This window comes from Schistocerca cancellata, chromosome 1 (genome assembly GCF_023864275.1).
Source record: "Schistocerca cancellata isolate TAMUIC-IGC-003103 chromosome 1, iqSchCanc2.1, whole genome shotgun sequence".
Classification (NCBI taxonomy): Eukaryota; Metazoa; Arthropoda; class Insecta; order Orthoptera; family Acrididae; genus Schistocerca; species Schistocerca cancellata.
In genome coordinates this window covers 523,841,705-523,865,972 of record NC_064626.1, presented here as the reverse complement: position 1 = coordinate 523,865,972, position 24,268 = coordinate 523,841,705, and the positions used below count along the sequence as shown (strand labels likewise).

Sequence of the window (24,268 nt, the reverse complement as noted above, 5' to 3'; positions counted from 1 at the left end):
TAGAACCGTGACTGTATATTAATGTAAATAAATTATACAAAACTGCAACCAGTCACTTTTTCATCAATAATGCTTTATTACATTAACCGGTTTTCGAACCCTTTCAGGTTCATCTTCAGATGATTTCGGCAGAATCCGGGAAGTTACATCATTACTGGTAGTACTTTGACTTGTTATTTTTATTCTGATATAATTTGGAGTCACGTTTTCTGAGAGACACTTTTTGTTAAATCTTATTGCAAGGATTGTTTTCGTTAGTTTAAGTTTACATTGCCGAAATTCGCGCATTGTTCTAATTACCTGGCGTGGTATCAACAGATTATGCTTATCCATTACGGATATTTTAGAACCGTGACTGTATATTAATGTAAATAAATTATACAAAACTGCAACCAGTCACTTTTTCATCAATAATGCTTTATTACATTAACCGGTTTACGAACCCTTTCAGGTTCATCTTCAGATGATTTCGGCAGAATCCGGGAAGTTACATCATTACTGGTAGTACTTTGACTCGTTATTTTTATTCTGATATAATTTGGAGTCACGTTTTCTGAGAGACACTTTTTGTTAAATCTTATTGCAAGGATTGTTTTCGTTAGTTTAAGTTTACATTGCCGAAATTCGCGCATTGTTCTAATTACCTGGCGTGGTATCAACAGATTATGCTTATCCATTACGGATATTTTAGAACCGTGACTGTATATTAATGTAAATAAATTATACAAAACTGCAACCAGTCACTTTTTCATCAATAATGCTTTATTACATTAACCGGTTTTCGAACCCTTTCAGGTTCATCTTCAGATGATTTCGGCAGAATCCGGGAAGTTACATCATTACTGGTAGTACTTTGACTCGTTATTTTTATTCTGATATAATTTGGAGTCACGTTTTCTGAGAGACACTTTTTGTTAAATCTTATTGCAAGGATTGTTTTCGTTAGTTTAAGTTTACATTGCCGAAATTCGCGCATTGTTCTAATTACCTGGCGTGGTATCAACAGATTATGCTTACCCATTACGGATATTTTAGAACCGTGACTGTATATCAATGTAAATAAATTATACAAAACTGCAACCAGTCACTTTTTCATCAATAATGCTTTATTACATTAACCGGTTTTCGAACCCTTTCAGGTTCATCTTCAGATGATTTCGGCAGAATCCGGGAAGTTGCATCATTACTGGTAGTACTTTGACTCGTTATTTTTATTCTGATATAATTTGGAGTCACGTTTTCTGAGAGACACTTTTTGTTAAATCTTATTGCAAGGATTGTTTTCGTTAGTTTAAGTTTACATTGCCGAAATTCGCGCATTGTTCTAATTACCTGGCGTGGTATCAACAGATTATGCTTACCCATTACGGATATTTTAGAACCGTGACTGTATATCAATGTAAATAAATTATACAAAACTGCAACCAGTCACTTTTTCATCAATAATGCTTTATTACATTAACCGGTTTTCGAACCCTTTCAGGTTCATCTTCAGATGATTTCGGCAGAATCCGGGAAGTTACATCATTACTGGTAGTACTTTGACTCGTTATTATTATTCTGATATAATTTGGAGTCACGTTTTCTGAGAGACACTTTTTGTTAAATCTTATTGCAAGGATTGTTTTCGTTAGTTTAAGTTTACATTGCCGAAATTCGCGCATTGTTCTAATTACCTGGCGTGGTATCAACAGATTATGCTTACCCATTACGGATATTTTAGAACCGTGACTGTATATCAATGTAAATAAATTATACAAAACTGCAACCAGTCACTTTTTCATCAATAATGCTTTATTACATTAACCGGTTTTCGAACCCTTTCAGGTTCATCTTCAGATGATTTCGGCAGAATCCGGGAAGTTACATCATTACTGGTAGTACTTTGACTCGTTATTTTTATTCTGATATAATTAGGAGTCACGTTTTCTGAGAGACACTTTTTGTTAAATCTTATTGCAAGGATTGTTTTCGTTAGTTTAAGTTTACATTGCCGAAATTCGCGCATTGTTCTAATTACCTGGCGTGGTATCAACAGATTATGCTTATCCATTACGGATATTTTAGAACCGTGACTGTATATTAATGTAAATAAATTATACAAAACTGCAACCAGTCACTTTTTCATCAATAATGCTTTATTACATTAACCGGTTTTCGAAACCTTTCAGGTTCATCTTCAGATGATTTCGGCAGAATCCGGGAAGTTACATCATTACTGGTAGTACTTTGACTCGTTATTTTTATTCTGATATAATTTGAAGTCACGTTTTCTGAGAGACACTTTTTGTTAAATCTTATTGCAAGGATTGTTTTCGTTAGTTTAAGTTTACATTGCCGAAATTCGCGCATTGTTCTAATTACCTGGCGTGGTATCAACAGATTATGCTTATCCATTACGGATATTTTAGAACCGTGACTGTATATTAATGTAAATAAATTATACAAAACTGCAACCAGTCACTTTTTCATCAATAATGCTTTATTACATTAACCGGTTTTCGAACCCTTTCAGGTTCATCTTCAGATGATTTCGGCAGAATCCGGGAAGTTACATCATTACTGGTAGTACTTTGACTCGTTATTTTTATTCTGATATAATTTGGAGTCACGTTTTCTGAGAGACACTTTTTGTTAAATCTTATTGCAAGGATTGTTTTCGTTAGTTTAAGTTTACATTGCCGAAATTCGCGCATTGTTCTAATTACCTGGCGTGGTATCAACAGATTATGCTTATCCATTACGGATATTTTAGAACCGTGACTGTATATTAATGTAAATAAATTATACAAAACTGCAACCAGTCACTTTTTCATCAATAATGCTTTATTACATTAACCGGTTTTCGAACCCTTTCAGGTTCAACTTCAGATGATTTCGGCAGAATCCGGGAAGTTACATCATTACTGGTAGTACTTTGACTCGTTATTTTTATTCTGATATAATTTGGAGTCACGTTTTCTGAGAGACACTTTTTGTTAAATCTTATTGCAAGGATTGTTTTCGTTAGTTTAAGTTTACATTGCCGAAATTCGCGCATTGTTCTAATTACCTGGCGTGGTATCAACAGATTATGCTTATCCATTACGGATATTTTAGAACCGTGACTGTATATTAATGTAAATAAATTATACAAAACTGCAACCAGTCACTTTTTCATCAATAATGCTTTATTACATTAACCGGTTTTCGAACCCTTTCAGGTTCATCTTCAGATGATTTCGGCAGAATCCGGGAAGTTACATCATTACTGGTAGTACTTTGACTCGTTATTTTTATTCTGATATAATTTGGAGTCACGTTTTCTGAGAGACACTTTTTGTTAAATCTTATTGCAAGGATTGTTTTCGTTAGTTTAAGTTTACATTGCCGAAATTCGCGCATTGTTCTAATTACCTGGCGTGGTATCAACAGGTTATGCTTATCCATTACGGATATTTTAGAACCGTGACTGTATATTAATGTAAATAAATTATACAAAACTGCAACCAGTCACTTTTTCATCAATAATGCTTTATTACATTAACCGGTTTTCGAACCCTTTCAGGTTCATCTTCAGATGATTTCGGCAGAATCCGGGAAGTTACATCATTACTGGTAGTACTTTGACTCGTTATTTTTATTCTGATATAATTTGGAGTCACGTTTTCTGAGAGACACTTTTTGTTAAATCTTATTGCAAGGATTGTTTTCGTTAGTTTAAGTTTACATTGCCGAAATTCGCGCCTTGTTCTAATTACCTGGCGTGGTATCAACAGATTATGCTTATCCATTACGGATATTTTAGAACCGTGACTGTATATTAATGTAAATAAATTATACAAAACTGCAACCAGTCACTTTTTCATCAATAATGCTTTATTACATTAACCGGTTTTCGAACCCTTTCAGGTTCATCTTCAGATGATTTCGGCAGAATCCGGGAAGTTACATCATTACTGGTAGTACTTTGACTCGTTATTTTTATTCTGATATAATTTGGAGTCACGTTTTCTGAGAGACACTTTTTGTTAAATCTTATTGCAAGGATTGTTTTCGTTAGTTTAAGTTTACATTGCCGAAATTCGCGCATTGTTCTAATTACCTGGCGTGGTATCAACAGATTATGCTTATCCATTACGGATATTTTAGAACCGTGACTGTATATTAATGTAAATAAATTATACAAAACTGCAACCAGTCACTTTTTCATCAATAATGCTTTATTACATTAACCGGTTTTCGAACCCTTTCAGGTTCATCTTCAGATGATTTCGGCAGAATCCGGGAAGTTACATCATTACTGGTAGTACTTTGACTCGTTATTTTTATTCTGATATAATTTGGAGTCACGTTTTCTGAGAGACACTTTTTGTTAAATCTTATTGCAAGGATTGTTTTCGTTAGTTTAAGTTTACATTGCCGAAATTCGCGCATTGTTCTAATTACCTGGCGTGGTATCAACAGATTATGCTTATCCATTACGGATATTTTAGAACCGTGACTGTATATTAATGTAAATAAATTATACAAAACTGCAACCAGTCACTTTTTCATCAATAATGCTTTATTACATTAACCGGTTTTCGAACCCTTTCAGGTTCATCTTCAGATGATTTCGGCAGAATCCGGGAAGTTACATCATTACTGGTAGCACTTTGACTCGTTATTTTTATTCTGATATAATTTGAAGTCACGTTTTCTGAGAGACACTTTTTGTTAAATCTTATTGCAAGGATTGTTTTCGTTAGTTTAAGTTTACATTGCCGAAATTCGCGCATTGTTCTAATTACCTGGCGTGGTATCAACAGATTATGCTTATCCATTACGGATATTTTAGAACCGTGACTGTATATTAATGTAAATAAATTATACAAAACTGCAACCAGTCACTTTTTCATCAATAATGCTTTATTACATTAACCGGTTTTCGAACCCTTTCAGGTTCATCTTCAGATGATTTCGGCAGAATCCGGGAAGTTACATCATTACTGGTAGTACTTTGACTCGTTATTTTTATTCTGATATAATTTGGAGTCACGTTTTCTGAGAGACACTTTTTGTTAAATCTTATTGCAAGGATTGTTTTCGTTAGTTTAAGTTTACATTGCCGAAATTCGCGCATTGTTCTAATTACCTGGCGTGGTATCAACAGATTATGCTTATCCATTACGGATATTTTAGAACCGTGACTGTATATTAATGTAAATAAATTATACAAAACTGCAACCAGTCACTTTTTCATCAATAATGCTTTATTACATTAACCGGTTTTCGAACCCTTTCAGGTTCATCTTCAGATGATTTGGGCAGAATCCGGGAAGTTACATCATTACTGGTAGCACTTTGACTCATTATTTTTATTCTGATATAATTTGGAGTCACGTTTTCTGAGAGACACTTTTTGTTAAATCTTATTGCAAGGATTGTTTTCGTTAGTTTAAGTTTACATTGCCGAAATTCGCGCATTGTTCTAATTACCTGGCGTGGTATCAACAGATTATGCTTATCCATTACGGATATTTTAGAACTGTGACTGTATATTAATGTAAATAAATTATACAAAACTGCAACCAGTCACTTTTTCATCAATAATGCTTTATTACATTAACCGGTTTTCGAACCCTTTCAGGTTCATCTTCAGATGATTTCGGCAGAATCCGGGAAGTTACATCATTACTGGTAGTACTTTGACTCGTTATTTTTATTCTGATATAATTTGGAGTCACGTTTTCTGAGAGACACTTTTTGTTAAATCTTATTGCAAGGATTGTTTTCGTTAGTTTAAGTTTACATTGCCGAAATTCGCGCATTGTTCTAATTACCTGGCGTGGTATCAACAGATTATGCTTATCCATTACGGATATTTTAGAACCGTGACTGTATATTAATGTAAATAAATTATACAAAACTGCAACCAGTCACTTTTTCATCAATAATGCTTTATTACATTAACCGGTTTTCGAACCCTTTCAGGTTCATCTTCAGATGATTTCGGCAGAATCCGGGAAGTTACATCATTACTGGTAGCACTTTGACTCGTTATTTTTATTCTGATATAATTTGGAGTCACGTTTTCTGAGAGACACTTTTTGTTAAATCTTATTGCAAGGATTGTTTTCGTTAGTTTAAGTTTACATTGCCGAAATTCGCGCATTGTTCTAATTACCTGGCGTGGTATCAACAGATTATGCTTATCCATTACGGATATTTTAGAACCGTGACTGTATATTAATGTAAATAAATTATACAAAACTGCAACCAGTCACTTTTTCATCAATAATGCTTTATTACATTAACCGGTTTTCGAACCCTTTCAGGTTCATCTTCAGATGATTTCGGCAGAATCCGGGAAGTTACATCATTACTGGTAGTACTTTGACTCGTTATTTTTATTCTGATATAATTTGGAGTCACGTTTTCTGAGAGACACTTTTTGTTAAATCTTATTGCAAGGAATGTTTTCGTTAGTTTAAGTTTACATTGACGAAATTCGCGCATTGTTCTAATTACCTGGCGTGGTATCAACAGATTATGCTTATCCATTACGGATATTTTAGAACCGTGACTGTATATTAATGTAAATAAATTATACAAAACTGCAACCAGTCACTTTTTCATCAATAATGCTTTATTACATTAACCGGTTTTCGAACCCTTTCAGGTTCATCTTCAGATGATTTCGGCAGAATCCGGGAAGTTACATCATTACTGGTAGTACTTTGACTCGTTATTTTTATTCTGATATAATTTGGAGTCACGTTTTCTGAGTGACACTTTTTGTTAAATCTTATTGCAAGGATTGTTTTCGTTAGTTTAAGTTTACATTGCCGAAATTCGCGCATTGTTCTAATTACCTGGCGTGGTATCAACAGATTATGCTTATCCATTACGGATATTTTAGAACCGTGACTGTATATTAATGTAAATAAATTATACAAAACTGCAACCAGTCACTTTTTCATCAATAATGCTTTATTACATTAACCGGTTTTCGAACCCTTTCAGGTTCATCTTCAGATGATTTCGGCAGAATCCGGGAAGTTACATCATTACTGGTAGTACTTTGACTCGTTATTTTTATTCTGATATAATTTGGAGTCACGTTTTCTGAGAGACACTTTTTGTTAAATCTTATTGCAAGGATTGTTTTCGTTAGTTTAAGTTTACATTGCCGAAATTCGCGCATTGTTCTAATTACCTGGCGTGGTATCAACAGATTATGCTTATCCATTACGGATATTTTAGAACCGTGACTGTATATTAATGTAAATAAATTATACAAAACTGCAACCAGTCACTTTTTCATCAATAATGCTTTATTACATTAACCGGTTTTCGAACCCTTTCAGGTTCATCTTCAGATGATTTCGGCAGAATCCGGGAAGTTACATCATTACTGGTAGTACTTTGACTCGTTATTTTTATTCTGATATAATTTGGAGTCACGTTTTCTGAGAGACACTTTTTGTTAAATCTTATTGCAAGGATTGTTTTCGTTAGTTTAAGTTTACATTGCCGAAATTCGCGCATTGTTCTAATTACCTGGCGTGGTATCAACAGATTATGCTTATCCATTACGGATATTTTAGAACCGTGACTGTATATTAATGTAAATAAATTATACAAAACTGCAACCAGTCACTTTTTCATCAATAATGCTTTATTACATTAACCGGTTTTCGAACCCTTTCAGGTTCATCTTCAGATGATTTCGGCAGAATCCGGGAAGTTACATCATTACTGGTAGTACTTTGACTCGTTATTTTTATTCTGATATAATTTGGAGTCACGTTTTCTGAGAGACACTTTTTGTTAAATCTTATTGCAAGGATTGTTTTCGTTAGTTTAAGTTTACATTGCCGAAATTCGCGCATTGTTCTAATTACCTGGCGTGGTATCAACAGATTATGCTTATCCATTACGGATATTTTAGAACCGTGACTGCATATTAATGTAAATAAATTATACAAAACTGCAACCAGTACTGCAACCATTAATATACAGTCACGGTTCTAAAATATCCGTAATGGATAAGCATAATCTGTTGATACCACGCCAGGTAATTAGAACAATGCGCGAATTTCGGCAATGTAAACTTAAACTAACGAAAACAATCCTTGCAATAAGATTTAACAAAAAGTGTCTCTCAGAAAACGTGACTCCAAATTATATCAGAATAAAAATAACGAGTCAAAGTGCTACCAGTAATGATGTAACTTCCCGGATTCTGCCGAAATCATCTGAAGATGAACCTGAAAGGGTTCGAAAACCGGTTAATGTAATAAAGCATTATTGATGAAAAAGTGACTGGTTGCAGTTTTGTATAATTTATTTACATTAATATACAGTCACGGTTCTAAAATATCCGTAATGGATAAGCATAATCTGTTGATACCACGCCAGGTAATTAGAACAATGCGCGAATTTCGGCAATGTAAACTTAAACTAACGAAAACAATCCTTGCAATAAGATTTAACAAAAAGTGTCTCTCAGAAAACGTGACTCCAAATTATATCAGAATAAAAATAACGAGTCAAAGTACTACCAGTAATGATGTAACTTCCCGGATTCTGCCGAAATCATCTGAAGATGAACCTGAAAGGGTTCGAAAACCGGTTAATGTAATAAAGCATTATTGATGAAAAAGTGACTGGTTGCAGTTTTGTATAATTTATTTACATTAATATACAGTCACGGTTCTAAAATATCCGTAATGGATAAGCATAATCTGTTGATACCACGCCAGGTAATTAGAACAATGCGCGAATTTCGGCAATGTAAACTTAAACTAACGAAAACAATCCTTGCAATAAGATTTAACAAAAAGTGTCTCTCAGAAAACGTGACTCCAAATTATATCAGAATAAAAATAACGAGTCAAAGTACTACCAGTAATGATGTAACTTCCCGGATTCTGCCGAAATCATCTGAAGATGAACCTGAAAGGGTTCGAAAACCGGTTAATGTAATAAAGCATTATTGATGAAAAAGTGACTGGTTGCAGTTTTGTATAATTTATTTACATTAATATACAGTCACGGTTCTAAAATATCCGTAATGGATAAGCATAATCTGTTGATACCACGCCAGGTAATTAGAACAATGCGCGAATTTCGGCAATGTAAACTTAAACTAACGAAAACAATCCTTGCAATAAGATTTAACAAAAAGTGTCTCTCAGAAAACGTGACTCCAAATTATATCAGAATAAAAATAACGAGTCAAAGTACTACCAGTAATGATGTAACTTCCCGGATTCTGCCGAAATCATCTGAAGATGAACCTGAAAGGGTTCGAAAACCGGTTAATGTAATAAAGCATTATTGATGAAAAAGTGACTGGTTGCAGTTTTGTATAATTTATTTACATTAATATACAGTCACGGTTCTAAAATATCCGTAATGGATAAGCATAATCTGTTGATACCACGCCAGGTAATTAGAACAAGGCGCGAATTTCGGCAATGTAAACTTAAACTAACGAAAACAATCCTTGCAATAAGATTTAACAAAAAGTGTCTCTCAGAAAACGTGACTCCAAATTATATCAGAATAAAAATAACGAGTCAAAGTACTACCAGTAATGATGTAACTTCCCGGATTCTGCCGAAATCATCTGAAGATGAACCTGAAAGGGTTCGAAAACCGGTTAATGTAATAAAGCATTATTGATGAAAAAGTGACTGGTTGCAGTTTTGTATAATTTATTTACAAAGTCATTATACTCGAACATAATACGTGTTCCAAAATTCTACAACTGATCGACGTTAGAGATATAGGTCTACAGTTCTGCACATCTGTTCGACGTCCCTTCTTGTGCCCTTTTCCAATCCTTTGGAACGCTACGCTTTTCTAGAGACCTACGATACACCTCTGCAACAAGGGGGGCAAGTTCCTTCGCGTACTCTATGTAAAATCGAACCGGTATCCCATCAGGTCCAGCAGCCTTTCCTCTTTTGAGCAATTTTAATTGTATCTCTATCCCTCTGTCGTCTATTTCTATATCTACCATTTTGTCATCTGTACGACAATCTAGAGAAGGAACTACAGTGCAGTCTTCCTCTGTGAAACAGCTTTGGAAAAAAAACATTTAGTATTTCGGCCTTTAGTCTGTCATCCTCTGTTTCAGTACCATTTTGGTCACAGAGTGTCTGGACATCTTGTTTTGTTCCACCTACCGCTTTGACGTAAGACCAAAATTTCTTAGGATTTTCTGCCAAGTCAGTACATAGAACTTTACTTTCGTATTCATTGAACGCCTCTCGCATAGCCCTCCTCACACTACATTTCGCTTCACGTAGTTTTTGTTTGTCTGCAAGGCTTTGGCCATGTTTATGTTCGCTGTGAAGTTCCCTTTGCTTCCGCAGCAGTTTTATAACTCGGTTGTTGTACCACGGTGGCTCTTTTCCATCTCTTACGATCTTGTTTGGCACATAATCTTCTAACGCATATTGTACGATGGTTTTGAACTTTGTCCACTGATCCTCAACACTATCTGTACTTGAGACAAAACTTTTGTGTTGAGCCATCAGGTACTCTGTAATCTGCTTTTTGTCACTTTTGCTAAACAGATAAATCTTCCTACCTTTTTTAATATTTCTATTTACGGCTGAAATCATCGATGCCGTAACCGCTTTATGATCGCTGATTCCCTATTCTCGTTAACTGTTTTAAATAGTTCGGGTCTGTTTGTCACCAGAAGGTCTAATATGTTATCGCCACGAGTCGGTTCTCTGTTTAACTGCTCAAGGTAGTTTTCAGATAAAGCACTTAAAAAAATTTCACTGGATTCTTTGTCCCTGCCCCCTGTTATGAACGTTTGAGTCTCCCAGTCTATATCCGGCAAATTAAAATCTCCACCCAGAACTATAACATGGTGGGGAAATCTACTCGAAATATTTTCTAAATTCCAGAATGAGATTTTCACTCTGCAGCGGAGTGTGCGCTGATATGAAACTTCCTGGCAGATTAAAACTGTGTGCCCGACCGAGACTCGAACTCGGGACCTTTGCCTTTCGAGGGCAAGTGCTCTACCATCTGAGCTACCGAAGCACGACTCACGCCTGGTACTCACAGCTTTACTTCTGCCAGTATCTCGTCTTGCCCGCGAAAGGCAAAGGTCCCGAGTTCGAGTCTCGGTCGGGCACACAGTTTTAATCTGCCAGGAAGTTTCATTTTCTAAATTATCCTTCAGGTGCTCAGCCACAACAGCTGCTGAGCCAGGGAGCCTATAGAGACATCCAATTACCATGTGTGAGCCTGCTTTAACCGTGACCTTCACCCAAATTATTTCACATTTCGGATCTCCGTCAATTTCCTTCGATACTATTGCACTTCTTATCGCTATAAACACGCCTCCCCCTACACTGTCCAGCCTGTCTCTGCGGTATACTTTCCAATCTGAGTTTAGGATTTCATTACTGTTTACGTCTGGTTTCAGCCAACTTTCTGTCCCTAGTACTATATGGGCGTTGTGACCGTTTATTAATGAGAGCAGTTCTGGGATCTTTCTATAGACGCTCCTGCAGTTTACTATTAGCACATTAAAATTGTTATTCCCTGTTGCATTTTGCCTACTCCTACCATGCCGCGTCTCAGGAGGCATCTTGTCGGGCCTAGGGAGAGAATTCTCTAACCTAAAAAAAACCCCATGTGCATTCCACACGTATTCCGCTACCCTTGTAGCCGCTTCCGGCGTGTAGTGCACGCTTGACCTATTCAGGGGGACCCTACATTGCTCCACCCGATAGCGGAGGTCGAGAAATTTGCACCCCAGATCTCCGCAGATTCGTCTGAGCCTCTGGTTTAAGCCTTCCACTCGGCTCCAAACCAGAGGACCGCAATCGGTTCTGGGAACGATACTACAAATAGTTAGCTCTGATTACACCCCGCGAGCGAGGCTTTCCGCCTTCACCAATTCCGCCAACCGCCTGTACGAACTGAGGATGACCTCTGAACCCAGACGGCAGGAGTCATTGGTGCCGACATGAGCAACAATTTGCAGTCGGGTGCACCCAGTGCTCTCTATCGCCGCCGGCAGGGCCTCCTCCACATCTCAGATGAGACCCCCCGGCAAGCAGACAGAGTGAACACTGGCCTTCTTCCCCGACCTTTCCGCTATTTTCCTAAGGGGCTCCATCACCCGCCTAACGTTGGAGTTCCCAATAACTAATAAACCCCTCCCCTTCCATATGGGGCCGGGGAATGAAATCGCAATAAAGAAAAAAAAAAAAAACACAACAGCTGAAAGACTGAGGACTACGCGGTTTCAAGCATCTGATGAAGATCATGGGGCTTGAGAACATCAGGCTTTAACTCGCTTTTTAGAAACTCCTTTGCAAGGTGCGACCTAACTCTGATCGAGAGCATCATGCCTTAGCTCGCTCGTCAGAACGTTTCACTCAGAGAGGCTTACAGTTCCTTCTCTCCAACGTAACATCATACAGAAGCGGAAATGTTGATGGGAAGTGGCGTAGGTGAGCGAGTTTTTATACCCAGAATCCTGCTTGCTCCTAACAATTTACCATTTCGCTTTAAATATATACTATTTCCAGCCAGGGAATGTTATGCCTTGACCATAAAGAAAGCACAAGGCCATACGCAGCATGCTGCGTGTGTCGAACTTAGTGTCAATTACTTTTTGCATGCCAAGCTCGCCTGTGTTAGTGTAGCAAACAAGCTCTTCGTTTGTGCTGTAAATAAACATCCGGGCAGCAGTAAACCCCTCAATACAAGTGCTTAGATACTTCCCACTTCAACTTTAAGATGTCAATTTCCTGCGACTCTGTCCCTGGATGGTATCTCAGCTAACACAAAACCACGCTACTGACTCCGTCTGCTCACTACTGCAAGCAATGTCAGCAGAAAAGAGGTGTAACAAAAAAATACTAGCTCACTAGCCATCAAAGTCTACAGAAACTTATCCAAGTGGAGGAAAAATTCTAAAATTGCCATGTTTTGTATAACTGATTCAGTGGGTTGGAGCACGCATCAGGTCTCAAGTAGTAATTTTGAGAGGAAATGTACAAAAGCAATTCTGTCTCAAATAACTAATAATAATAATTCACTTAGCACTTAAAAGGTAGATCCTATTGATACTTTAAACCTTATGCATATTTCAATACTGTAAACCATCTTTTGATATTATTTATATGAATAAGGATGCTACAATTTTTATTCAACAATCTGAAATTACTCCATCATATAATTACATGAAGGGTAAAAATGAGCTATGAAATATAGGTAGAAAACGTGCAAAACAATTACCAGCTGTAGAAAGAAGTATGAAACCGGAATTTGGTTGCAATAATTACATATCTGTTGTTTGAAACTGATAAACAATATTTTATTCAAGGTAATCTCCATTGCTATTTATACATTTCTCCCACCTCTCCGGCAGGCTATGAATGCCACGCCAATAACACAGTTCTTCTTTTGAAGCGAACCAGTCAGCGAGCCATCTCGTATATTTTCATACTAACTGAAGCGTTGTTTAGCAAGAGTGTGTCCTACTGATGCAAATACATGACAATCGGACGGAGCCAAGTGTGGAGAATAAGCCACATGCCCTCGTATTTCCCAGCTGAAAGTCTCGATCGTTTCCGTGACCCGTTTTGCTGTAAGGGGCGTTCTCATGCAGCAATATGACTTTGTGCTGCCTTTTTGCATATTCCGGTCGTTTTTCACGTAATGCTAGATTTAAATCGATCATTTGCTGTTGGTAGCGATCAGTGTTAACGGTTGCACCAGATTTTAGCAACTCATCATAGATGACACCCTTCTGATCCCACGTCTTCTTTCCAAAGCGATTTGGTCTTACAGTGGATGTTGATGGTTTGCCTGGATTCACCCATGATTTACGAAGCTTAGGATTCTCAAAATATATCCATTTTTCTTCACCTCTCACTATTCGATGGAGAAACGACGTCCTTTTGTATCTGGCCAGCACAAGTGGTGTTTCGAGCTCAAGTGGTCTTTCGAGTTGCTTGTTGTCTTTCATTCAGTTCATGCTTAACCCATTTTCCCACTTTCTGCACCTTTCCCGTAGCTACGGTAGAGAAATGGCTTTCTCCATCACACTCAATTGTCCATGAGTTTTTGTTGAGTTTGAGTATCATCTTCATTCAATAAGGCCTGCAATGCGTTATCTTTGAACTTTCTCGGTGGTTTCCCGCGCTCGTCATTTCTCACGTAAAAATCACCAACTTTGAATTTTTGGAACCACTCGAAACACTGTGTTTTCCCAAGAGCGTGTTCGCCGAAAGCTTCGAGAAGTAAAAAAATGGTTCAAATGGCTCTGAGCACTATGGGACTTACCATCTGAGGTCATCAGTCCCCTAGAACTTAGAACTACTTAAACCTAACTAACCTAAGGATATCACACACATCCATGCCCGAGGCAGGATTCGAACCTGCGACCGTAGCAGCAGCGCGGTTCCGGACTGGAGCGCCTAAAACCGCTCGGCCACAGCGGCTGGCTTCGACAAGCATTCGATGCGGTTTTGCAGCAATTTTCTTCAAATGATAACAGAAAACCAATGCTGTCCTCAAATCGTAGTTCGTAGGCACAAAACTCGACTTGTTTACGGGTTTGAAACAGATGCCGATGTATGGAACTTGGGTTTCTGTGTGTTGACATTCCTCGTGAGCCGCTACAGGAAGCAGATGGCGCTGCAGACGCGCTCTTACGGTCCCTACTCTGACGGATAACACCATCTGTAGGGAAATTCCGGTTGCATACTTCTACACCTGGTAGCGTGATTGTGTTCTTTACAAAGTACTGTAGTAGCTCTGCCATGTAAAACTGAATGTATATTCAGAAAGTCATCATGGATCTTTTTCGTCCACGGAAAACGGTAAATTACTGTCGTGATTGCGTTGAGACCTGCAGTTCGAGAGGGGCTATATGTAGAAGAGACGGAGGACACTTTTTGGGCACGATTCTGAAAAGTCTCTCATCCATCTTGACTGCAAAACATCGCCGAAATCGCTCCAGCAGCTAGAAATCGGCTTGATTTCTCCTGAGCAGCGTGACAAACAAACAAACAAAAAAAGAAAAAAAAAGGAGTAGTGATTCCATAAGTCACTGTTTTCCCGTGGAGTTCAGCAGTTCAGTGGAAGCTATGATAGAAATTTATGAGAATGCTGTAATGAATTACAGGTCTCTCCCCAGATTCCAGGAGGGGGAAAGTGCCCCTTCTTTCTCCCCTTGCGGACACCTGTGTCACCAACCAATGAGCCTTGCACTACACTATACACAAAAATGTTACATAGCGTGAGATCAGGTGACCGTCGAGACCAATGATGTGATGACAGATCTGTGTCCCTTTACAGTCAGTCCATCGTTGACGCAGTGTCGTACCCTCGATGGAAACTGCTTTGCACAGTTGTAACTGAATTGCGCCTGTTGGTACGGAGAATGCAAAACACCTTTTGTTGTTGTGGTATCGCCATCTCGATTCGAAGCACTTTGGGTGATGAACGAGCGAGCGAACGAGCCAGCTGTACCAGACGGAGCCCTGCTGCCAACCACATGAACCGGAAACTTACAACTGACGTCAATATACACTTTTACTTTCGAAATGTGTTGGGTTGTTTGGGGGAAGAGACCAAACAGCGAGGTCATCGGTCTCATCGGATTAGGGAAGGACGGGGAAGGAAGTCGGCCGTGCCCTTTCAAAGGAACCATCCCGGCATTTTCCTGGAGCGATTTACGGAAATCACGGAAAACCTACATCAGGATGGCCGGACGCGGGATTGAACCATGGTCCTCCCGAATGCGAGTCCAGTATGCTAACCACTGCGCCACCACGCTCGGTTTTACTTTCGAAATGTGTTTCTTTATTCATGTAAAAGATATATTCTTACGAACTCAGGTGTTTCTTTTTTTAAACATCCTGCTATTTTGACGCTGCCAGACATTTTCGGCGTGTCTTTCCTATTACACCATAACTGATATTTCAGGCACGTCAGTTCTCAATAACGGCGTCTTGAACGTCAAAGTTCAGTTGGGCCATCCAGTATTCGATAATGAGCTGATGAAAAGCAAATTCTCTGAGAAAAGCAAATAACGAAACTGTGGATCTGTCAGACCTACATTGCGTCTGGATGTGAAGTAGGTAGTGTTGCTTCAGTGGTGGCGTTCTACTGCTTACTACAATGTACTGACGCGGATTTGAAGACTCATCTCCTGTTTCGCTCTATCGGATTATGTGGAAAGAAAAGCACGTGCCTGCTGGCCGTAACTGTCCAGGTGAACACGCTCGGCCCTCTGTGTGATTCATCACACAAGTTTCGAAAGAGTGCAAGAAAACATTTTGCTTTCCACCAGAAGGTAATTAGAATTTTCTTACGTAGGCGAATACGGTCCTTTAACATGAGTTTTGAGAGACTGGCGAGTGACACGATATTTCTCCAAATCTGACGTCACAGCAAGCACGATGTATTCCCAGTAATGAGGTCAGTCCGCAGAGCCTTTTAGCCCAAGCTGTTCCGGATGCTGTAATTAACACAGCAGCTGATGTGATTAAATCGACAAGGTACAGCAGAGCGCGTGAGTAGCGGCACGTAGTTCCTCGTACTGCGCTCAAAATATGTACCTCCCTCCACTTGTGCCACCTTTTTGTGCGCAGATCGCCCAGTATATTACTTCTATTATAATGTGTAATCATTGAACTCGAGTTAAATGTTTGTAGAGGTGTATCTAACACAAAAATATCGCTTTCCGTGCAGGAACGTCTTTTGTTTAAAAACTCAAAATATAAGACGTTAACATTTCGCCGCGTGATGCGTTTTTTTTTTCTTTTTCACTCTATTACAGTGTCAATTTAACCACTTTACAATTTGGAACTTACATTTTAATTATGGGACAGATATTGTCTACATTGCTAACGCGAAACACTTTTTACATGCAGTTTAGAAAGATCTTGGCATGTGTCTCGCTTTTGATTATAAACTAATGGTAAATAAACGTTAATCTACAACATTTTTGCAGTGCGAGGGGTAAACATAATGTCTTAATTATCACCTCGAAAAAAATCAAGCTGTAACTATGAAACGTATAATCCTAGTACACTGTGATCAAAAGTGTTAGGAACCTATTAGTGGACATTAATAAGGGATGTGTTCTGGCGTTAGGAGCTTGCTTATTTTGTATAAGAAATAGTGAATAATAATAATGAAGCTGTCACTGTTGGTTGTTAATATTTAGGGTGACCAGATGCGATTGTTTAAAAAGGTGGACAAACAGCTTCAAAAAGGAGGACAAAGGAAGAAAAAGGAGGACACATCAAACGGGTCAACTGCAGACGAGGATACCACTGGTCAGCTTTGGACAAGTCACGTGACTGCCGGGAATTACCGGCAAAATTAGAAGTTAATTGTTACTGATGGTCAGGTGGTGCTTAACTGAGAAATATAAAAAAAAATAAAAACATTGATTGTGGCGACAATTGTTTTGTTATATCAACAACACCGAATTGTTTACAAAGCGAAAAACGTAAGACCATTCACCTCCATTCATTCGACACACCACTACCAACATCTACAATTCAAGCAACTACTGACGACATGTAAACTGCAAATACATACAACATACAAATAAATTGAATGACTATGAAACAATGAAATAAAACCATGACAGTTAATCTGTCGAGTTATTTCTTACCTTTATTGGCCACTGAGACGTACGTTCCAGCTCCACATATATTTTACTTTCCGCTTCAAATCCATTTCTCCCTTTCTTGAAAGCTGAATATTTGTAGGAAACGACAGAAAACGTACACTTTCGTTTAGGACATAGCCAAATATTTTACATAACTCAAAATCACACGTTCACTACAGGAAGCCAAGCCAATACAAAGTGAAGACACGAAACGAAAATTTTAAATAATCGATATTTGCATTCGCTTATGGTCGATCAACGATAACATCGACGATCCTGGTGTCACCTACTAACACTGCCTTCGCGCGTGTTTATCACGAAGGCTGTGCCAATATTTAAAGTATTCAAGAAAAGAACAATAGAGCGGAACCAATGGTAAGTTTAACTGTATTACGCTCAACTTCGCGGAGAAGCCGGACACTGTAAAAATTCGCCCAGACCCCGGACAAAGAGCAAAAAAGGAGGACATGTCCGGATTAATCCGGACGTCTGGTCACCCTAGTAATATTTACTGTCAAAATGCAGCCTAACACTAAATTGCGTTCTTATGGCTATCCTGTGTGGCCGTTTTTCAGTACGACTTGAAAAGTGAGAGAGATTATCAATTGATCACCGATGCGTCGGTTCTCCATTGTGTTCAGGAGACGTACGGATTGATTACGCGAAGGGGTTTTCTTAATTGACCTTTTGACCCGGATTGCCTTTACGCAATCAGAATCTTCGATGAAAATACCTAAGGGACGTATTTGAATATGAAAATGGAAATGAAAGCAAATTAGTGGAATTTCGTAAGAGAAAAATTAAGAGATCGGAAGTTGAACACATTAGTGTTCTCCGAAATACAATCGAAACATCGCGATAAAGAACGAACCTGTAACAAAGCTCATATACAATTTGAACAACATTTTTGGTTAGTGAAAGATAGGGATAAGAAGAAAATTACTGCATCGTAATATATTAATAGCTTTTGAACAAATTGGCTTTAAACTTGTAGACATTGATAAATACACAATAAATAGGTGACTTACATCTGATATTTATTTTGTACATGGCGCAGTCCAATAATCGCAACTCTGTCAGTCCGTTCCTTCTTAAACTTAAATGTCCTTGCGTGCGCGTAAGTACATTATATCTTCACCGGAGTTACCGAAACGTTTGTCCGTCGTTTCACATAATTTTTACACAAAATAAAAATACAACTTGTAGCAATGCTATGTAGCACGTCTTAACATGTCGGCGACCAAAAGTACAAAGATAATGAAGTCTCTAGAATATATCTTAACAAATGATAGATTGTTCTTTCTTCTGTTTCTCAGCTTCTTGCTATCAAGTGCTGCGGCAATGATTTTAAATATCTGCGCCCAGCGGGTCATAGTGTTTATTTAGAGTATTTAAACGCTGGGCGCGCGTCTTGGTATAGGCACATATTAAAAAAATATATATATATTTCGCCTCGTTACTCTCGCGTTGTAATACTTAGCATTTTTACGAACTACAGCTCGTTGGCTGTCCTTTTCTTTTATGACAAATATCTCATTGCAAAGTGTCTGAAATCCAATAATATTACAGTGTCCAACCTGCGCGCTTCTGATTGCTTGAACTCTGCTGGGGGGCGGAGGGGCTCTTAAAGTGAGGTGTCTGGAAGCCCATGGAGCAATGGCAGCCCATTCTTTCTCAAGAGCCGGAACCAGAGAAGGTAGTGACGTTGGGCATTGGAGTCTGGAGTGAAGTAGACGTTCAAACTCATCCCAAACGTGTTCCACGGAGTTCAGATCCATCCGGAATCTGGGCAGGCTAGTCCATTTCAGGAATGTTAATGTCCACAAGCCATTGTCTTACAAACGCTGCTTTACGACAGGGTGCATTGTCATGCTGATATCGCCCGCATCTCGTGGTCGTGCGGTAGCGTTCTCGCTTCCCACGCCCGGGTTCCCGGGTTCGATTCCCGGCGGGGTCAGGGATTTTCTCTGCCTCGTGATGGCTGGGTGCTGTGTGCTGTCCTTAGGTTAGTTAGGTTTAAGTAGTTCTAAGTTCTAGGGGACTGATGACCATAGATGTTAAGTCCCATAGTGCTCAGAGCCATTTGAACCATTTGTCATGCTGATACAAACAATCATCATCTCCGAGCTGTTCCCCTACAATACGGAGTGCGCAGTGCTGTATAACGTATTCATGCTCTTCCGCATTTAGTTTTTTCTTAAGCGCAATAGGTCACCACCAAAAATACCTCCATGTCGTGACACCACCTCATCCGCATTTCACTGTTGGCACTATGCATGATGGCAGGTAGCCAGGCATTCGCCAATCTAAACCCTTCCGTCGGATTGCCACAGGGTATACTGTGATTCATCTCTTTACTCCACCTCACCTCTAGAGCCGCTTAGCACTGACAACAGGAATGCGTGGCCTATGAGCAGCTGCTCGGTCATTGTATACTATTTTGTTTAACTCCCTATACACAGTAACTGTGCTAGCTGGACTGCTGGCAGCACTTTGGAACTCACGAGTGATTCCTTCCGCTGATTCCATCGCGTTTTGTACAGCCACACTCCGCAATGCCCGACTGTTCCTGTCCGCCAGTAGATGGGGGTCAGCCTGGTCTTAGTTCAACTGTCGTTGTTCCTTCCCGTCTCCGCTTCACAATCATATCAGCAATAGTCGACTTGGGCAGCTTTAGAAGCGTCGAAATGTCCCTGATGGATGTGCTACTCAGGTGACGTCCAACAACTAGTGTGTGTTCCAAGTCACTGAGCTTTCCTATCGTGCTGTTCCTGCTTCTCTACTAACAGTACAACACTCCCCGCTTCCTTTTACATTCGTAGGTGCGCCTCTCGTGACATCTCGTGGTCAATTCCACATTACAGAGAGTCCAGCTACTTCTCATCAAATTACCTTTAAATGAGAAACATTTTTCCCAGCCACTTGGGGGAGACCTTAGTTATAAGGGAAGTCTCCATTCTGGCTGGTCACGAAACTTTCCACCTCGAGAATCAGCTCGCCTTCTTTCCGGTAAAGAGGAAGAAATCATTGGGTGTCAAGTCAGGAGAATACGAGGGTGAGGCAAAACGTTACACCCCGAAGCAGCAGAATGTCAGGCTGTGACATGTGCAGTTTGGTAGGGCGTTGCGTGGAACAATAACAAATGCTCAGACAACTTTCTGTGGCAGCCTCCCGTAAACTCATGAGAGGATTTCGGTAGTTTCCTCCTGCGACGTTTCGATCCTCATGAACCTTTATTAGCATCACACCAAAAGTGTACCAGAGAACACTCATCCTCACTTACCCCGATTATAGGTGCATCTTCGCCTTTTATCGGCAATGGTGAATCCACTGTTTGCTTTACTCCTATGTTTCAGGCTCATAACAAGAGAAACAGTACTCTTGCCTGTTTCTTATGCGGCTCAGTAGCGTTCAGAGTACTTTCTTGCCCTTGGGGTGGGAAACTACGCCTAAAGGGGGAAGAATCAGCAATGATCAACGGCATGAGGATGCAGAAGGCAATGGAAACCACGGCATTAAAGACACATAACGTGTATCCACAGGACATGTGACCTGTAACTGAAAAAAGTGTCATGATGATCTCTCCACTGGCAAAAGATACCGGAATAGTCCCCCATTCGGATCTCCGGGATGGGACTGCCAAGGGGGAGGTGACCATGAGAAAAAGCAGGAATAATCAACGAAAGGATAGCGTTCCACGACTCGGGGCGTGGAATGTAATCAGGCTGAACATGGTAGGGAAGCTAGAGAAACTGAAAAGGAAAATGCAAAGGCCCGATCCAGATATAGTAAGGGTCAGTGAAGTGTAATGGAAAGAAGATAAGGATTTCTGGTCAGATGGGTATAGAGTAATATCAATAGCAGCAGAAAATGGTATAACTGCAGTAAGATTCGTGATGAATAGGAAGGTAGGGCAGAGATTGTGTTACTATGAACAATTCAGTGATAGGGTTATGCTTATCAGAATCGACAGCAAACCAACACCGACAACGATAGTACAGTTATACAAGCCCACGTCGCAAGCTGGAGATGGTGAGATAGAGAAAATATATGAGGATATTGAAAGGTTGATACAATACGCAAAGGGAGATGAAAATCTAATAGTCATGGGAGAGTGGGATACTGTTGAAGGGGAAGGAATAGGGGAAAAGGTTACAAGACAATACGGGCTTGGGACAAGGAATGAGAGAGGAGGAAGACTAACTGAGTTCTGTAATAAATTTCAACTGGTAATAGCGAGTACTCTGTTCAAGAATCAAAGAAGAGGAGATATACTTGGTAAAGGACGGGTGATACGGGAAAATTTCAGTTAGATTACATCATGGTCAGACAAAGATTCCGAAATCAGATTCTGGATTGTAAGGCGTACCTAGGAGCACATATAGACTCCGATCACAATGTAGTAATGATGAAGAGCAGGCTGAAGTTTAAGAGATTAGTGGGATGCGAAAATGCTAAGGAATGACGAGATACGTTTGAAGTTCTCCAAGGCTGTGGATACAGTAATAAAGAATAGTCCAATAGGCAGTACAGTTGAAGAGGGATGGACATCCCCAAAAAGGGCAATCACAGAAACTGGAAAGAAAAACATAGGTACGAAGAAGGTAATTGTAAAGAAAACATGGGTAACCGAAGAAATACTTCAGCTGATCGATGAAAGAAGGAAGTTCAAAAATGTTCAGAGAAATGCAGGAATAAAAAAATACAAGTCGCTGAGGAATGAAATAAATAGGAAGTGCAGGGAAGCTAAGACGAAATGACTGAATGAAAAATGTGAAGAAATCGAAATAGAAATGATTGTCGGAAGTACAGACTCAGCATATGTAAAAGTCAAAACAATCTTCGGCGTAATTAAAGGCAAGGGTGGTAACATTGAGAGTGCAACCTGAATTCCATTGTTAAATGCAGAGGAGAGATCGGATAGGTGGAAAGAGTACATTGAAGCCCTCTATGAGGAAGAAGATTTGTTTGATATGATGGAAAAAGAAACAGGAGTCGATTTAGGAGAGATAGGGGATCCAGTATTAGAATCAGAATTTAAAAGAACTGTGGAGGACTTAAGATCAAATAAGTCAGAAGGGATAGATAACATTCCATCAGGATTTCTAAAGTCATTAGGGGAAATGGCAACAAAACGACTATTCACGTTGGTGTGTAGAATGTACGAGTGTGGCAATACAACGTCTGAGTTCCGGAGCAGCATCATCCACACAATTCTGAAGCCGGCAAGAGCTGACAAGTGCGAGAATTACAGCACAGTCAGCTTAACAGCTCATGCATCCACGTTGTTGACAAGAATAATATACAGAAGAATGGAAAAGAAAATTGAGGATGTGTTAGATGACGATATGTTTGGCTTTTGAAAAGGCAAAGACACCAGAGAGGCAACTCTGACGTTGAGGCTGAAAATGGATGCAAGAATAAAGAAAAATCAAGACACGATCATAAGATGTGTCGATCTGGAAAAAGCGTTCGACAATGTAAAATGTTGTAAGACGTTTGAAATTCTGAGAAAAATAGGGGTAAGCTATAGGGAGAGACGGGTAATATGCAATATGTACAAGAACGAAGAGGGAATGATAAGAGTGGACGACCAACAACGAAATGCTCGTATTAAAAAGGGTGTAAGACAGGGATGTAATCTGTACATCGAAGAAGTAATGATGGAAATAAAAGAAAGGTTCCGGAGTGGAATTAAAATTCAAGGTGAAATGGTGTCAATGATACGATTTGCTGATGACATTGCTATCTTGAGTGAAAGTGAAGAAGAGCTACACAATCTGCTGAATGGAAGATCCGTCTAGTGAGTACAGAATACGGATTGAGGGTAAATCAAAGAAAAACAAAAGTAGTGAGAATTAGCAGAAATGAGAACAGCAAGAAACTTAACATCAGGGTTGATGGTCACGACGTAGATGAAGTTAAGTAATTCTGCTACTTAGGCAGCAAAATAACCCATGATGGACTGAGCAAGGCGGACATCAAAAGCAGACTAGCACTGGCAAAAAAGGCATTCATGGCCAAGAGAAGTCTACTAGCATCAAACATAGGCCTTAATTAGAGGAAGAAATTTTTGAGAATATACTTTTGGAGCACAGCATTGTATGGTAGTGAAACACGGACTGTGGGAAAACTGGAACAGAAGAGAATCGAAGCGTTTAAGATGAGGTGCTACAAAAGAATGTTGAAAATTAGATGGAATGAGTAGGCTCTGCGCAGAATCGAAGAGGAAAGAAATTTGTGGAAAACATTGACAATAAGGGACAGGATGATAGGACATCTGTTAAGATATCAAGGACTGACTTCCATGGCACTAGGGGCAGCTGTAGAGGGCATAAACTGTAGAGGAAGATAGACATTGGAATACATCCAGCGGATAATTGAGGACGTAAGTTGCAAATGCTGCTGTGAGATGAAGAGGTTGGCACAGGAGAGACGTTCGTGGCGGGCCGCATCAAACCAGTCGGAAGAGTGATGACTCAAAAAAAAAAAAAAAAAAAAAATCGTTGGGAGTATAACTGGGACCCGGGGCGCGACACTAATCGGCACCCCGTCACCTCCCCCTCCTCCCCCGAAACACATATAGTAATACAAAATATAGAACTGACTATAATAGTAATATAT

General features: G+C 39.3%; 1 non-coding gene across 1 annotated transcript; it reads right to left on the bottom strand.

Moving 5' to 3' along the window:
- Nucleotides 1-10,960: 10,960 nt before the first annotated feature.
- Trnas-cga (transfer RNA serine (anticodon CGA)) lies at nucleotides 10,961-11,035 on the bottom strand. The gene has a single exon. It is a non-coding gene; the product is annotated as a tRNA-Ser (tRNA).
- Between the last annotated feature and the right edge of the window lie 13,233 nt (nucleotides 11,036-24,268).